Source organism: Caloenas nicobarica, chromosome 15 (genome assembly GCF_036013445.1).
Source record: "Caloenas nicobarica isolate bCalNic1 chromosome 15, bCalNic1.hap1, whole genome shotgun sequence".
NCBI classification, from domain to species: domain Eukaryota; kingdom Metazoa; phylum Chordata; class Aves; order Columbiformes; family Columbidae; genus Caloenas; species Caloenas nicobarica.
This window is the reverse complement of record NC_088259.1, coordinates 17,138,053-17,155,064: the sequence shown is the minus strand read 5'-3', so window position 1 is coordinate 17,155,064 and position 17,012 is coordinate 17,138,053. Positions and strand designations below refer to the sequence as shown.

Here is a 17,012-nt window from a genome sequence, read left to right as displayed (position 1 = left end):
TAGTTTGCTAGTTTGTCCTTAACAAAGTGCCTTGAGGATGCTGACACGTGTCGTGCACACTCTTCAAATCACTGAGAGACAGCAGCCGAACTTAGAAAGCACTGCTCATCAGTTTTTACCCTGTGATCAAATTTGAACATCAGAAAAACCTCAAGGCCTTGCTTTGACTTTTGAAAACACTTATTTCTTAAGGCTAGACGCTTTTTCTTCAAGTAGCACATCTTTTCATTCCTTCTCCCCTCAATCTCTGCAAAATTTAATTTTTCACACACATTCCCAGTTGTGCGCACGTGGCTGACAAATCTAGAGGTACCAATCACAAGCTGAGTGATAGAAAACACCTTGGAACCATGATTTACAAAAAAAAAAAAAAAATCTACGGAACTTCAGGATGGCCTGAATGGATCAATCCAATAACAGAAAGGCTGACTTGAAGCCATTCTACTAGTTCAGACACGTTAAAAAATGTCGTTGGGGTAACTTCATCCCAACAGACTTCGTGCTAGATCAGGCATCACTTCTCCTCCCATTGTTCACCAGAATAAATCATGAGCTTGGCTCAATCTGGCAAAAAGACAGATCTAAATCAGGTTTGTACTACCAGATAATCCAGTAGTCCACCGACCTCATCTTAATGGTTACAAAGGCAATCTGCAAATGTCACTCTCCTCACTTTAAAGCAGAGCTAGTGGTAGGGAGTGTTAACATTTGCTTATCAGAGCTAATCACAGGCAAAGAGACTGAAACTCTGTTTAGCAGGCTGTGTTACAAAGCAGGAGCTCCTTAGGCCTTTTACAACAGTAATCTCATAGCAAGCCTTCTCCGAAAGTTTACAGCAGGTATTTATCTTCTTTCAGTTTGCAATGTGCTGATCTCCTCTCACTGTTAGGTCTGCCAAATGAATTCAGGGAAAAGTTCGGTAGACCTGCCCCTGTGACTGTAACAGTGATGATGTGTGATTTACGTGTAACAGTGATTTATGTTTAGCAGCACTATTATGTAATATTAGAATAACCAACCTCTTTAATTTTTACAACCTGAAGTGTATTGCATTCAAAAATAGTCTTACAGGTCGTTCTACATCTGTGTTTACATGACAATGAATCCTTCTGCAATTTAAGCATTGAAATATTTTGTCCCCATTGTGACACATTATCCTAAAGTCTAAGGATTACAGGAAGGATGGCTATTCCCAGGGGCACAACAGTAGCTGAGTAGCATATGAGATTGATGTTGGTAGCTACAATGAAGCATAACACCGCTACCTCAGCTATAACACAGCATTAGAAGTTCTCCTGCCGACCTACAGCCCTAAAAATAAATGCTGAGTGACTTAAGAACTGCTGCAAAGCTATTTAAGTTAAAAAGGTTGAACTACAACAGAAATTCAATACAGCACTGAAAATTCTTCAAATTATACATGTTTTAATTGTACTTGAAGCCTGCATTTTCACACGGTTTCGGATGTACCAATATTCGGACAATGCTGCAGTTCAATGTTAAACATGCCTATGAAGCTACATGACAAATGGAGGTAACGCTCAGGTCTCATAACCATCCTGATCTCAATGAAGAAGTGGTTTTCAAAAATTTGGACAACACTCACATGCATTTAGGAACCATTAAATTTTAATAATTCCTTAAATCAACTGTGTTGCATCCTCAAAAGCTTGTAAATACTCTCCAGCATCTTTTATGTTTACAACTTCATTAATACTTTTTACACTTTCTGATTTAGTAATACGCTGGGGAAGAGTCTTACCACGACTTACTACAAAGGCCAAGCAGATTATGAAGTAACTAATTCTCGGGAACTCCATGAAGTCCTAGTGGGTGCCTCAGCAAGTATCTTCAAGTAGGAAGACGTGTGTTTGCTTATTGAGAGTTTAAATCATCACTTCATATGTTTATGACCATGAAAAGCACCTTGTTCCCCCTGTACTCCATAAGTTCATTTATAATACAGTCAAAAGTAACAGAAAGCAACCAGCAAATCTGAGAAGCGTAATAGTAACACAAAGTAGTTTTCAAAGTTGATAGCCACTAGTAATTCACAGAATAGATAAAAGTCAAATTGTTTTCATCTCCTTCTCTGAAAGCTTCCTTAAGAAAATTCGACTAGCAGATGCAAGACACTGCACATCACCCTAAAGCGCACTGCCGTTCAGCTCACACTTCTCGTCACATCTACTTTTCTGTAATTCAGAAGCCCTTTGAGATGCAGTCTGACCACCTGGTACCGGGCCCATGCCCTCCGCTGGTCCACAGGCAGCGGAACGCAGCGTGTTCCGACACCGAAGGCAGGCAACTGCAACAGAAAACCAGGCTGCAAAAACAAGGAATGTTCCCAGGCAGAGAAGTGCACGAGACCTAGATAGGTAAATATTCCTAGAAAGAAGAGACAACTAGGTCTAGATAAGCAGGCAGAGGAAGTAGTTAGTAGCCTGAGTTTCCTCCCTCTAGCTCACCACCTTCCTTAATTCATTTAACTGAAATAATAGGATTAAAGATTTGCTGTGAAAGGAAGAGGTTAGGAAAATAGACAGTATCAAATATACACTCGATGTTTTTAAACTACATAGAATGCACTTAAGAGAAAATGAATGTAATATTAAACTGTCATCCTAGTTTACATCTGCCTACATTGCAGCCAATATTTCTTCATATACTTCACGCACAGCAGGAAACACTCAAAATCTTCTCCGCCCACCTGATATGATCTTGCCAATATAACGATTTTACACAGTGGCATCTAAATAGAGACTTAGCCTGTTCTTCTGTAGCAAAGTTTTTAAAAAAGCACTGCTTGCTCTAAGTAAGATTCAGTGTCTTTATCAATAGTTTCAGGGACAAACGGAAAAAAATGAGGCAAAAATTAGGAATCTCAAAATTTTAAAACTCTGGCCCCCAACAAACCAGTTTTAGCATATAAACAAACAGACAGTGAAGACTAACCTAAGACTTTCAAGTTTGACATTTTCAAACTCATCCACGGGAATTACACGGTTCTGCTCATTTACCAGTTAGCTAAGACGTCCGCTTACCAGCCCGGCACTCTCGTGACTGCCCACTCGCACCCTCACTTTTCAGTGGGAGGCAGCATAACAAGATGCTCATCTGTTCATCACCACAGTGCGATTCACCAGAAAACAGCAGCTCCTGACCTCTACTTTGAGCAGCTAAGTCAAAGGGTGCAAAACATTTGTGTGTAACATTATCCATCTCATTTTACACACACACCAACATAAGTAATCATACACATGCATAGCAACAGGGAACAAGATTCAAGAATTCCAGATTCCTCTTGTTTTTATGACAAAACCTTTCCCTGGTGAAAAACATTAAAAGCTCAAATTCATTAAGAGCGAAAATGCACGTCAACTTTTTTTTTTTAAATAAAAATATCATCCAATGTATCTTTAAATCAAAAATACAAACCTCCTGAAACCAAGGATTGCATTCCACATCCACTTTTCTACCCAAACTGCAGAAGAACAGCAGAATTAACCCAAAGGACAACTCTTACTTATGTGACAGCGTACTGTAGGATGCTAAGACATTACGCTGATCTGAATGGTACAAGAATCAAACAGGAACAGAATGGATTCAACACTTCAAAAAAGCCATTCCAAGATTTGAGTCACCTAAGGTCAGCAAACCTGACAGCTACCAGGCTTGCTGCATTCTGGGACATGACAAATGATCTCATCTTTCCAACACACTTGCTCCAGATTTCTCGACAAGTCATAAATTTACAGTACACCCAAAATTGGTGCACTGTCTGTTTGCAGCACAGAGCTCATCTTAACTCTGCTTCCTCTGATGTTCTCTCATTTTTATCTGTCAAAGCAAAGGCCTTATCAGAATGCCTTGACAAGCATTTATCCATATTTAGTTAGGTACTTTCACATTTGCCCCTCAATTCTTATTCTTCAGTTCTGTTCTTCTCTTTTTATTGTTCTCCAGTATATTTGATACACTGCAAACACTAAGACAAAGTATGCTAAATCCATAAACTTTCACCTTAAAAAAAAAAAAGGAAGTATTCTACACAGAGCCCACATTGTGTAAGCTCATATTCTTCCAGTGAGACCTTAATTCAAATTACAGCATTTTAGGAAACACTAGCTTCCAGTTTCTGAATAGCTGATTGCCACTCATCTAATACGAAAAACTGTGTGCCATCCTGAGTAACTTTGCCCTTCACAAAGATACTTTTCTTTACAATTATGCATGAATGTAAAACATTTTTTAAATGAACCACACACCTAATTCCTCGACTACAAGACCTCCTCCTCACTCATATACATTATACTTCAAAACTAAGCAAATTTCAAGCCTTTGATACTGCTTGCGCCATTGCTTGGAAAAAAAAAAAGACCCAAACACTTAATGTCCAAACTAAGGAGTACCTGAAAAGTAGAAAACATAATAGAAGGTACTTTTAGCATAGAACAGAATCAAGCAGTACAGCTGCAATTCCTGTTTTATCCCGAGCTCTCAGGAGGCCGGCGCACGCAGCCGACCGCCTGCGGGAACCTGCCCACCTCGGCACCTGCCGGAGGCGCTCCAAGGAGAGCCAGCCCGGCGCTCGGCACGCGTTCATCGCAGCAACGCGCTCTCCAGCGTGACTTCGGAAAGACCAAACGACGTTACTGACATTTCTCTCAACGAAAACTTTGAAGTTCTATTGCTGTTCATATATTTTCTACTTATGCGCAAAATACAATGGGGTTTACCCATGCAAGCTCCTTGGACAAATCTAACTGGACAGTGTGACCAAGCAGACAGGGTTGTACTACGATTTGAAATGGTAAGAAAAACAAGCGGGTTGTATTTGGTAAGCAGTTTGCTGCTGTGGCCCTTCGTTAATTATTCTCAACAGGATAAGATGCCAGGCATACAGTTTTCTGCTGTAACGCTGGGAAGCATATCCACCATACATCCATCGCATTTTTTTCTGTTTCAGTTACTACTGCTGTTCATTTGGGTCACAAGGAGCAACATTGTGTGTTTAGAGCCCAAGGCTGTTTCCTTACTTCGGTGGATAGCCAGACCTAAGTATAGGTTGCAAATGAACTTTCTACTTCAGAAGCAGCTTAATGTGAGTATATATGGGTGCGTGAGTCTGATCTGATGCAAAACTGGGAATTAAAAAGTGCTCTTGAAATTCTATGCAGCTCTTGTGAAATTAAAAAAAAAAAAGTGAATCATAACTTGTCCTGTGAACCTTTCCAGGAACAAAAATCATCACATACTGCACTGTCTGAGGGAAAGATACGGCATCTACAAACCTGTTTGGAGCTTTCAAAGGAAATATGCCCTGACAAGCTTAATACATGAGCCAAAGTTTATATGCACAATATTCTGCAAAACTCTAGCTTGGAAAACTACAGCACAGAAGAAATGAACCCTTTAGCAAAACTGCCGATTTGTAAAATAAATAAATAGGAAAAAAAAAAGACAAGGACATATCAAAAACCAGCCAGGTTTATGTACTTAAGAAACAGATTAAAAAAAAAAACAACACACACAACATACACCAACCAAAAACACAAACACCACCACCCCCCCCAAACAAACAAACAAACACACACAAGCAGCAGAAAATTTGAGGGGATCATCTTTTCTGAAACAACTCAAGGAGGAAAGCTTTTTTTCCAAAGATGCACAGAGTAAGTGCCAATGTTTCTTCAAAGAACTAAGCCTGATATTGCATATTTATCAGGTACTCTAGGGATTTGTATGGCAAATACATGCCAGATATTTTAGAGAAAAGATACTAATCTGTTTCTAGTCCTGTAAACCATGCTGCTGCGAGCAGGCATAGAACCTACACTGGTCTTACGAGGCAACTATCAAGCCCTACGTGACTGTCCATACTCTGATAGCAAATTCATTTTATATATTGACTATTTCCCTGTTTTCTTTTTACATGTATAACCAAGAGTCTTGTTACCTTAAAACAAAAAAGAAAACACAGTGGAAGCCTTGTTAGGAGGCTGCCACATACAAAGCAGATAATTCAACCTATATTGTTTGTCCTCCCGCCTCACACTTACTGGTTTTAATCCAAGTAGATGAGAGGGTGCATCTTTTATGCATTTGGGACCTGGCATCCTGAAGCCTTGATTAAAATACAGTCTCTGATGTACAAATTCATCATTTAAAAACTAAAATACCACAAAAAAATCCTAATAGCTTTAAGGTGCAATGCACCTGCAAACAGAGAAACCCATTTCAAATACCCTTTGAAATACAGTGGTATTGGTTAGAGTGGAGTCTGATATGCCAGGCTTGCATTTTGCTCATACCTGTCATTTCCAACAGCATTTGCTGCTCCCCTAACTGAATCAACTCCTTCATTCCTCATCAATGCACACTTTTGTCTGTGAAGCGTCAGGCTGTTTTCATGATTTATTTATTTTAAGTTATCTGGTAGTAGCTAGAAAGTCAATAGGTGCATGTTAAAATGATTTTTCTTAATTATTTAAGGCTTCAGAAGATTAAAAATAGCTTAACATGAATTGAGAATTCACTAAATAACACTCAAAGAGTCAGAACATCTACAGTCCTTTTAAAAACAAATAAGGGACCTGGCAAGCTAACTTTGCAAATAACCATGAGAATAACTAAGATTCCTAGGAACAGTCTGCTGCTCCAGATTCAAACTGTTGCATATTGAGTAAAAAACATTGACATTTGTACACCGACACTAACAGATAAGCAACAATTAAGATGTACGGCCACCCTCTTCCAGCCTTTGGAGTTGAAATAACGTCCACCGTGTGATGAATGGACGCTGTGTTTGTGAAAAGGTGCTGTCATGATTGAGGATTTCTGAAACAACGTCTGTTCCAACGGGTTTTCAATGCAGCTGAGGTCAGCACTTGAGATGTCAACTGACCACGAGGAGCTCCCGAAGCAGCTCCCAAGAGACAAACAGGAGTGAAGATGCAGTTGACATTCAACAGCAAAAGGCATCCAGCTGGGAACAGTAACTCTGTGCAGATCAGTAAAACATCTCATTTTACTACAAGAGTCTCATTCCGTGTACTCTTTGAGTCAACTTCATTTCAGTTCATTATATAATGAAACTCTTCTAGTAAGATGAGATAAATTGTTATTGAGTAAATAAAATGTTGTTGTCTAGGAGGACAGAACAGCATAAACTGATCGAATGCTCGTTCTGCTCTACAGACAAGTACATTAATACAAACCTTTGTCAATCGGAAGTTCCAGAAGCTTTATGCCAGATGAGCTCATCAATGTTTAAAGAACAAGAAATTTCTTATCTAACAAATTTTCTGTTAGAACCTTCTCCTGTGTATAGCAATACCTTTCATATAAAACAGAAGTTCAGACTGTTTAGAATGATGCCAGAATGGATCCAGTAGCAACTTCTCACACAAACAATACCAGCACAAATTTTAACTTGCTTTTGAAATTATCACATACCTCATGCTTTTTCCCAGAATGTCAGTAGGGGACTTTGAGGAAGGAAATTTGTTTCATACTTCGCAAGAAATTTCCAGGATGTCCTGTATGCAAACTGCTGAGTGGTTTTAATACCTTGCTTGCAGCAATTTTGAGACCGTGAGTCATTTTGAGAGGAAAAAGATGAACAGGATATGATTGGCATGGTTACCACATTGTTTGGAGATTTCATGAAGCCAGTCCTTCCAAACAAGCAGTAAGGGTTCCAACGTGATATAGAAACTACTTCCCAGCACGGACAGAAAGAACTTGCCTCGAGGAGAGAAAAAATTGCTATCAAGCAACTTTTGCTGAAGACAAAAGACATAATATACTTTATGTGCATGAGGAAAGAACGAAATTCAACTTTCACAGGTAATGATAATCACAAAGTTTGATAGAGTTTATCTATGATTAAGCAATTCGACTCACAACACCTGAGACGAACCGCGTGTTTGCCCAAGGGACACCGATGCCCGTGTTTCTAAGACAGTTGTAGATCTCCAATTATTCATAACAGATGAGGCTAACAGGACCCAATTGTTACTGCTACTATTTACTGCAGCTGCTAGAGAGCAAGACTGACCTCCCTGCAAAGTGGGGGATTCATCACAACGCTCCTCAGCTCAGGGTGAGCAGAGAAAAGAACACAGGGTGCTGCCTTGGACAGCGAAGGCTGAGCTCTGCCCGCAGGTTTAGCCAAAGCTTCCCTGAACTTCCCTGTGCCCCTCTGGATAAAAAGGGGTGGAAGCAGCCTCAGGATAAAGGTGAAAAAAGGTCTCTTTCCCTCCCAGTGCATGGCATCCTGCAACAGACACGCTCCCGCGCCACGGAGCGGCTGGCAGAGAAGAGCGCGCTGTCCTTCGCGAGTGCCGCTGGCCCTCCAGCTCCCCACACCTGGCAGTCAGAGGGTTAAACGCAACCTGTGGTCTCGTACTAAAATCACAGAAATACCAGCAGCACAGAGCAGGAGCAGAGAGTTAGAAGCTTAAAGTCCTCTAACTTGCTCTCTTCCTCTGTGTCTCAACTCTGTGAACTGGTGACCCTTATTCAGTGTCTATGTGAGAAACGACAGTTTGTACAGAATCACTGTGTGACCTCAGGGAAAAGAAAAGCCAAATTTTTCCTGTTTCTCAAACTTGGAAAGTAAAACATTTTTATAAAAGCTTTTTTTAAACTATAAGTTTTCATTTAGCTCTTGTGAGATCCTCCAATTGCATTTGAATGAGAAACCTTTTTCCTTTTACAGTGCTTAAGGGAGAAGGCTGTGCATTCTAGGGAGCCCCTCACGGGCACGGCCAGCCCGTCCGGAAAGCACAGCGCCGGGGTGCAGCCCCCGCGGCAGGGTGCGGGATTGTCCCTGGCCCGCTGCAGACGGGGGCACGCTATTCACCCGAGCCCTGATGAATCAGGGCCGCTTTAAAACATGAGAATTGTTTTGCTATTTCTATGTCTAATCCCCTGATGATTCAGCTGCACAGGGAATGAAGAGTTCATATGCCTTGTATTTGGCCACAGATTGCCTGAAGCAGGCTTTATGTAATACTTTCATACAGAGCAAGCCCATTGAGAGGAAAGACAGACACATTCCTTTTGCCTGGTCAGACTCTAAACCCTCAGAGTGAGGATCTGCAGAGTGCGAGTCAGATGTTCTGTCAGATCCCAATACTGGGTTTCACAAGCAGCCTGAGCATTTGTGAAAAGTGAGATTTGTGGCAGAGCCTAATGCAGAACACTGAAAGAGCTGCTGGGAAAAGAAAAGCCACAAAAACTTTCCTCATGATAGGGAGACAGAATCCACTGTCCAATTTTCAGGTCACTAGCTTGGCAGAATTGGTCTGTCTTTGCAGGGCCCAACATCACAAGACTTATCTTTGCTTCAGGGAAGTCGTCTTTCTGTGAGAATCTTCACATGGAGCTGCAGCTCCCGGGAGACCTGAGGGATTCCCTGTGTCCAGCCATAAGTCCATATTTTGGCCGTGCTCAGAGCTCTCTGACTTAGCTCCATGCTTTCCCACCTTCCCTGCTGCTGCAGTGAGACACAGAGGTGACGCACCAATGGAATAGGGAGCCAGAGTTCTCCAGCCACTCTTCACTTCAGAAGAAAAGCGGTAGAAGCTCATATAAGAAGTCGCTACTCCCTAAAATGAGTAAAAGTTAAAAGACAAAATAGTTGAGAGAAGTTCAGCTGGCAATTTTTTCCACTGCTGAAGGCAGAGATTTGATGGCCTGAGCTGCAGCATGAGCCATAGTCCCAGCGTCTCTAGCAAGAACACTGGTCCACCTTCAAATTCCACACCCTTGAGGAAAGGGCAACGAGATACACCACAACACGATACGCACGTTTCCTTTTCTGAAACTAAAAAATCTAAACTTGGTTTTAATTTTTTTTAAATAATCTTATATCAAAAGCATCACTGGTGTTAGTTCACTGACTGAGAAAGGTCAACCCAAGAATGTGTCTGCCAGAACATATTTCTCCCAGCTGCATTCCAAACTGGCAGAAAGACAGGAGTAATTAAGATGGATCCAATACATCTAAACTTTCCATACAGACAGTAAATAAATTAATGTGTTTAGATCACTTCTTCCCTAAAACAGCTCCAAAAGGAAACAAAAGCCAGAAAAGATGAAAAAGAGAGAATTAGGCATAGCGTGAAGGCCAACAAGAACCAGACTGCACATAAGAAAATCTAATATGGTGCAGTTCCCATTGAAACAGAACTAGGAGTTTAATGATGCAACCTGATTGTATCAAACATAAATGAAGTGCCCAGGAACCCTACCCAGCAGGATTAGGAAGCAAATCAGTCACAGCCTTTGCACTGTCTTCCTTCTCTTTACTGGTAAAATACAGCATCTGACAGAGCTTTTGCAAGCTCCTCAAGAAAGCTGCTCTTTATTTCTTGGACCATAGTTCAGTCAAGAATGTTAAAGAAAAAGGCTGGATTAACTACTTGACAGTAATTGGGAAACACCTCAGGATACAAGTGTTGTTCTTCCAGGGAAAAAGGATTAAAATTAAAATAGCTGATTTTAAAGGGACTTAAAGATCAATTCCAGAGCCCACAGCAAATTAATTGGATGTGTAATAACAAAAGGCTGCTGCCAAACTGCTGAGAAATGTCACTGGGCAAGGGATCTGGGGATCCGAGGTGGCTGTAGGCCACCCGTACCAGCTTCCTGAGTCACTGCGAGAGCAAATTAAACATCAGAACCACCAGATGAAATTAAATGTACAGCACGTCGAGTTCCACAGAGAAGACACAAATCCTCCAAAAGAGACCTAAGTTGATTCCATATATTTATGGAAGACATACATATGTATAAGATAAATGGATTCCATATGAGTACGTAGGGTGAGGAGAGTACAAAAGAGTAATAGATCACAGTAGGAATTTATTTGAAGAGCCAATAGGTCATGGGAAGCATGGGGAGTGAAGAGATCTTAAAGTTAAAGGATTTTTTAATAGGAAAGAAACAAGGAAGCATATACATCACGGTGATAATGAAACCCAGAACAGTGATGATGCATCCCATTAAAAACCACAGGATGAATTTAAGCATCTAGAATGTAACTGTGCAAGAAGTCGCTACTGAAAACTAAGATAATGATGAGATCTTGAATTCAAAATAGTTGAAGTTACCCAAGACTTCTCATAGTAAAGACATAACAAGTCCTAGCACCTAGTTTATTCAAAGGTGGAAAGAAAAAACGGAAGCTTCATCCCTGTTCTATTTCTCCTGCTGAATGAAGAGCCTTCGAAAGCCTTGAGTTCGCCAGCAGACTTGTGCAGAGGCGGCCGCAGCCCCGCGGCTGCTCCGCGGCTGTCCCCGCCGGGCCAGGAAGGGGGCTGCGCGCCCCCGGCCCTGCGCACAGCCACACCAGCTCCAGCGCGCAGGGCTGGCCTGAGCGTGCCTCACGCATCACTCCTTGCCAGGCTGCAATTTTAAAACTCTTAAAACAGAGGATTTCGAGCAAAACCCATAGCACTGTTTCCTGCAGGATCGGCTGTCCCGGAAAGCTTTCTTCTCTGAGGTAGACTGCTTCTAACTCTACAGGCTACAGCTGCGAACAGTCAAAAATTATTTTCTAATTATGTAATATTGACTGTAGTTTCTGTATATTTTCCTCTTCTTTGGTGAACAAAGGGAAGGAAAACTACTGTCTCTGGCCAGTCTTCTCCTTCATCAACAGCCAAGGAAAGAATTAACTTAGAAACATTAGGCGTTGTTGAGCATCTATGCCTAAATTATTCCCATTATCCCATAGAAGCTCTAACTTTTAAATTCTCTTCTTTGCCTTATATCCTTGGAAAGTTTCTCTTTTCACTCTTTAAGTAATATTCCTTTTTTCGCCCGTTTTATTAAGAACAATTACCATCTTAGTCCCATCTTACAAAGCTAATCTATGCCAGTCATTTGGTACCAGTTAAACGTTTGAATATTGGCATCCTTGTACACACATCCATAGTAATTGACATTCGTGACTTTTTCTTCTCTGCCAAACAGTCTTGACAACTTCAAACTGTACAAGAAGCATCCCATTTTCACTACAAAGTTTACATACCGATTTCCTTACGCAGCATGTATTCCATACTACAGAATAACTGGACCACAACAGGCAGTGATGACGAGGTAAGATTTCTTTCACTGCATTTTAAACCGGCTGCAGCGGGTGCCTTTTTTAGTCCTTGGAAGATTGATGATGCCATTATTTGTAGTACTCAGCAATAAATCTCTGAGTTTAGGCTAAAGTGAGCACTTTTCCCTACTTTGTGTCTTCCATTACACTGTTATTCATCATGTTTAATCATTCATTTACCTCTGACTGCTACTGCACTTGGGGAGGACTGGCACATTATTGATTTTTGACTTTTACCCTTTAGAAGCTGGGTAAAGGGCTTTGCGACTGCTTAATCAAAAACGACGTGACCAGGACAGGGGAGCGGCAGACCTTGGGAAATAGCAGCTAAACAACGTGCCAAGTTACGATGAAATGAAATTAAGAGTCCAAGAAAGCAAATTACAATAAACTGAAAATTAAAGTGGATACCGCCAGGAGACCACAGAGTACAAAGTGCTCCTCTGCCCAGCAAAACACCATCCTGGGAAAGAGGAGACTAAGATTAAGCAGGAAGACTTACAACAAAAAAGAAAAATGCTAGGCCATGCTCTGTTACAGAAGTGTTAGATAATGCAATTTGGCTGAAGTATATTCTCAGTTTTCCTCAGAGAGTCACTTCAGCACCCCAGCAGCAAGCACTCAACAAGAATAACACGGGGGAAGATTTTGATAGCTGACTTATTTTCTGCTTCCCAGAAAACAGAGGTTTTTTAAGAAAGTCAAAAGAACTCCACACCTACCTTAAAAAAATTGTAGATAAACCCTTAACTTCTGCTATGGTATCTAGTAAATTATGCAAAAAACAACAGATGTAAGTACAGCTATCAACTCCATAACAAACAGCATAGTAATGCTGGTTTCATATTTTATAAAAGAGGTAAAAAAATGCACAAGATAGCCATCATTATAAAATTGTTCAGCTTCTTGTATAATACACTTATGTGTATGTTCTCTTTTTAGAAAGGAGAAACTGAAATTTACAGGACTTGTGGACTTACAAACCAAGGAGCTAAAGTTCCTATTCCTCTTTCCTGGAATCCTCAGCATCTTTCCTTTTTTTTGGTGGCACTTGATCTCATCATCCTGTCCTTATTTATGTCACCCCAATTCCACTAAGCTCAGCATATAATATTGTGACTTAAATATTTCAGAAGTTGAATAGTTGTGTTAATAATTAAGGAACTTTTTGTTAAAATATCTTTGTTTGGAAGCACAGCTCAGAACTAATTTTCTGCTAGCACCAGCTTCCTTCTGTTGGTTTGGGGTATTAATGACTGAATTTTGGAAATGCTGAGCACTCCAGTGAAAGATAATTGAAACCATAAATGCTGAGCACTTCTGAAAGCTAGGCCAGTGTCTTTCAGATTTTCTCTGTTATCTGAAAAAGGGAGGGCACTACTATTTAACAGACGAATTCTTGGCACTGCATGGCATATACAAGATACTACCTTAAAAGTAAACATTGCAACAATAATAGAGATAATTCTATTCCCCACATCTCTGTGGGGAAGCAGGTCAGACCACATGCCAGTGACCACTATCTCCAACTGGTGATTAAAGTAATATTTTGGCAAAGGCCACTGCAAACTTTCCAGCATAACTTATTTTGCCCTGTGAACTGGGAATACGCAAGGTGTATCATCCACAGCATGACTTTAATCTGGCTCAAAGAATTCACGAAAAGCAGCTCTGGTATGAAAGATGGTGCTATTGCAGGGGAACTGCTGTTCCTAGGCTGTGTTAATTGAACGGAGATCATAGATAAACTGTTTATGAAAGTGAAGTTGATCTTTTAAAATGTGATAAATGACACAAGCTCAAGAAAGGAAAATCAATAATGATGAATCTGTAAACACAGTACCCAAGCCTGCATATGTGCAAACAGCGTGGGGCAACTTGCCTGGCCAGATTTTCCTATATCTGGCAAAAGATACTCTCAAGAAGAGTGTGACCTTTGGAAGAAACTGGAAATTGAGTATTTCAAGACTACCATATATGCAAATTACTGGTCACTTTTCAAAGCCTTGCCCAGTTATATCTACAAGTTCTGCATTAACACGTAACTTGATAACACAGGAACATAAAATTACAGTGTTGCTAATCCTTGAACACGAATAAGATTTACAAGCTCCTATATCTATCTAAACACCTAGACAACACCTGGATTTTCCCAAATTGGCTCACCACTGCCTACCAAAGGGAAAGGTGGTAAACTCACACATAGGAGCAGCAATATGCTTCTTTAAGCAAACAAAACTACAGATTTATGGTCTGTTGCTTGCTGTCCTAGGGCAAATAACCTGTCGTGACCGCTTTTTACATCATTATCCTATATTGTCTCTCTCTAGGCAGTGGCTGAACACACACATAGTGCTTCCTGGAGCCTCTGGAGGTGCTATACTCCAGACAAACTTCAGAATTGGCTCACTTGGTTCTTTGTTACCCTGCTGCTTACCTCCTTAACTTCTTTCATTCAACACCAAACATAGTTTGGACACAAGAGCAAAACCTATTTGCCGACACGACTTAAAACCAATATTCACCATTCTGCTTCAGTTCTACCGATTGCCCCGATTATAGCTCCCAGCAATGGGTTCCCCACACAGCCTAAAAGTCTGAAAAGAGCAGCAGCAAAATTAATGGAAACCAGGAATTGAATAATGGAAGCTTGTAAGTTACTTAGACCCCAAAGACCTTGAATTCCACAGGTCCTGGCTGGCATCGTGCACTGAATCATGGAAGCACGCAGAGAGAACAAAGCCGGTGATGAAGTATGCTGCATCATTCCGTACCTGCTCTGACTGCTAAGCACTTGCTTTCAAACCAGGGCAGAGTGTCGAGGATGTAACACATAAGCATTGAACATAACAAAGCAGACACATTTCATTGTGATACTGCTAAATCATTATATTTGTAACAAGGGAACTCTTCCACTACCCTGAACACAGAGATAGCAGGAACAAGGCTGTCTTACAGGAGAGTTTTTAACCACAGCTCCAAGACTGAATAGCCAGAGTCATAGCACATCTGGTTCTCAGTGCCCAGAAGAATATTAACCAGTCAAAAACATTTATTTAAGCAAACAGGTATATACCTGATACAGCCGAACAGAGAGCCCGCTCACTCCTGGAGCGACTATTGTGCTGGTGGCTGCTCTTCCAGAAGATGTAGCTGTAGGTTTGTGCTGCTTTTTCAGTGGCTATACATACGCGCTTTTCTCGAGTTCAGTTGCATGCTGATGCAGACTCTGGCGTACAGCTTGGAAAAAGAAAAAAAGAAAGCTCATTTTGGCAACAGGCGGACTTCCTAAAAGCATAGTAACTGAACTCTGACACGACTCAGTTCTCTGAATCAGAGGCCATTCAATTCGGCAACCGCACAGCAAAGCTAAAAACATTCAGCGTTTAAACTTCGGGGTACACAGCGAGATGAATTAAAAATCTGAATTTTTAGCAAGCAGAATAGGAAAGCACCAGTAAGTTTTGAAAAGCTAAAACTTTGCTAGGATCCCTTAGATGAGAAAAAACCTGAGGTGCTTGCTTTAGAGTTTTAACTCTGCCCAGTAGACATACATTCTTCTATCAGTTGTCAAAACTAATACGTTGCTGTCCTAACACCTTCAGTATTTAAAGTTTATTTTGCTTTGCAAATCAATTATTAAAACCTCTCTGTCATGAAAGACACTTCCTTTTCAGCATTCATTCCTCATTTATAGCAATATAAATGAACAATTTTATAAAACAAGCAGTATTTCCAATATGGCAAATTAGCTGAGATAGGTAAATCACTGAAACTCACTGACAAGAAGGTTTATGAATAATTAAGTAGTTGATATACAGCTGCATTACCATGAGCCTCTTATTCAGATTGCCATATTCCTCAGCATGACACAGGCAAGACTTTGTTTCTGCAGTATAAAGAGACTCTTAATTAAATCTTCATTCTTCAGTGTACCAAGATTTATCCTTCTTTATATGAGCTCAGATTATTATATTTAATGCTGAAAAACGTTCATTTTCTGCTTAAATTCACCAGATTACTGACAGGATTTCCTTAAAATTCTCTGTTGTTTCCAAGTTCTTTAAAATAAAATGCTCTACAATCTTCAGGTAGAAATTAATTTCACGATTCCAGTCTTCAGAATAGTCATCTGAATACTATCATGCTCAAAAAATTCCCATTTCAACATATCGTTAGTATGTTGTAGCAATCTTAACCTGCAGTCATAAAATTCCACATAATTCCCATGTCTTAATGACCTCGAGCTTTGAATACAATCACTGGTCTTTGCACACTGCCTGTCACTTTCAGTGCTTGAGTATCGACATTGTATCTCTTTTAGGTTCTCTGCAGCCCTTTAATGACTATGCCAATTAATAATGCATCATTTGCTCTCGTCTAGCTAATTTTAATTGCTGTAATTTATGTCCCTAGACAATACTTGCACTACAGAGGTAATCTATACCGCCGTGACTGAGTTAGAAGATCACACTCTCGAGGTCTCTAGCAGATAAACAACACAATTTCAAGTTCATAGACATCATCTACAATTGACATCAATTACTGTTCAAGGAAACAAGTCATGACATTACAGGTAACAAACAGCTCATTTTTATGTTCTGGAACAGAGTGGACTTCACCAGCAGGGCTTTGGCAATTAATTACAGCTCCACAGACGGTCCTTTATGGAGATACTCAGATGCTTTGAAAGGGAAAAAAACAATCTAAAATTAGCAAAGATAGAGGTTCCGCACTTCTTCAACAGGGCGAGGCTTACACTGCCACACAGATATTCTCAGAAATACACGAATAACACCTTTGAGGTAGTATTAGACTGTGGCATAAACATTCTAGTTCCTTGCCTAAATCCTGAGACAACGCACAAGATGAACTTCAGCTTTTTATTACA

General features: G+C 40.5%; 1 protein-coding gene across 1 annotated transcript in view; it reads right to left on the bottom strand.

The window, feature by feature from the left end:
* SULF2 (sulfatase 2) overlaps positions 1 to 17,012 on the bottom strand; it is a 137,462-nt gene that overhangs the window by 75,033 nt on the left and 45,417 nt on the right. The window contains exon 3 of the mRNA XM_065645799.1: positions 15,198 to 15,361. The gene's annotated coding sequence lies outside the window, so the exon portion shown is untranslated. The remainder of the gene's footprint in view (positions 1 to 15,197; positions 15,362 to 17,012) is intronic.